The sequence below is a fragment of the Tupaia chinensis genome, unplaced genomic scaffold (assembly GCF_000334495.1).
Source record: "Tupaia chinensis unplaced genomic scaffold, TupChi_1.0 Scaffold000155_1, whole genome shotgun sequence".
Taxonomy (NCBI): domain Eukaryota; kingdom Metazoa; phylum Chordata; class Mammalia; order Scandentia; family Tupaiidae; genus Tupaia; species Tupaia belangeri.
The window spans coordinates 390,899-392,221 of NW_006159626.1; the positions used below are offsets into that span (position 1 = coordinate 390,899).

General features: G+C 42.3%; 1 pseudogene; it reads right to left on the reverse strand.

Annotated features, from left to right (window-relative positions):
* Nucleotides 1-338: 338 nt before the first annotated feature.
* Nucleotides 339-1,323, reverse strand: part of LOC102469823 (60S ribosomal protein L5-like) — an 11,988-nt pseudogene continuing 11,003 nt past the window's right edge.

The window sequence follows — 1,323 nt, forward strand, 5'->3', positions numbered from 1 at the left end:
TCTTTTCTTTTGACCCTTTTATCTTCCTTTTCCTTTTCTTTTAATTAGAAAAAATATTCATATTTTTAATTGTAAGAGGGCATGCACACTCAATAGAGAGAGAGAGAGAGAGAGAGAGAAAGCACCTCACAACAGGGCACTGACATGCTGCAATACTTCTTCCATTTCTCCTTCCCATCAGGATTTCAGGCACGCATGCACATGTGCCCAGTGTGTTTTTCTTTCTTTTTCTTTTAGAGTTTAGTTTTTTTTGTTTTGTTTTGTTTCTTTTTTTTTTTCTGCTTTGTTGTTAAGTTTATTGTCTTTATGTGGAATAACTTCATAGAAAATTGTTTGGTCTAGCTCTCAGCAGCCCGCTTCTGAGTTCCGAAGAAACTTGCCTTATTGGCTACCCGATCTTTCGTCTGTGCAAGGGACATTTTGGGTGATTCCCTCTTCTTTTTAACTTCTTCCTGGGGCTTCTTTTCATAGACTGGGTTCTCTCGTACAGCAGTGTGAGCTTTCTTCTACATCTCCTCCATCATGTCACGAGTACATTGTTCTTCGTATACTGAGAGACCTGTTTCTTGTAAGCGTCTTCATCTTCTTCCATTAGGTAACGCATGTAGTCTGCAACGTTCTGGCCCATGATGTGCTTCCGATGGACTTCTGCATTAGATTCCTTGCTTTCAGAATCATAACCAGGAAATTGTTTGGTACTGTGAAGGATGGATAAGCCTCCATCCAGCACTCCCTTCAAGGCCCCCAAAACTTTATTTCAGTGGTAGTTCTGTCAAGGCCTGCATCCAAATAGCAGGTGAAGGCACCAGGTTGACCATCAATGCTTTCTACATTGTACTCATCTCTGGTCACTTCCACTTGACCTTCATAGATCTTGTCCATGCCAAACTTATTGGCAAGCCTGTGGGCCAGCAGCAAGCCAGTAACAGCAGGCTACGGTGTAATTGTCAGTCCAACCTTCACAGTGTTTTGGTAGTTTGTGTATGTGAGCTGTACAGACTATCATACCCCCTCCTACACGGGCATAAGCAACCTGACAAATGCTGTCTCTGTTAGTTGCATGAACTATCACTCTGTATTTGGGTGTGTTGTACTTATTTTTATCCTGGATCATCAAGCTTTTCCGAGCATAGTAATCAGTTTTACCCTCTCATCTTCTAAATTTCACTTAGTATCTCTTTTTTCTTTTTTTTTTTGAGAGATTTTCACTGTAGAGCGCATGCACTCGCCAGACAGACAGAGAGAGACATAGAGACAGAAAGCGAGAAATCACCCCCCAGGGGGGATGGTCACGCCGCAATCCCTTCTCCTCCATTCTCCTCT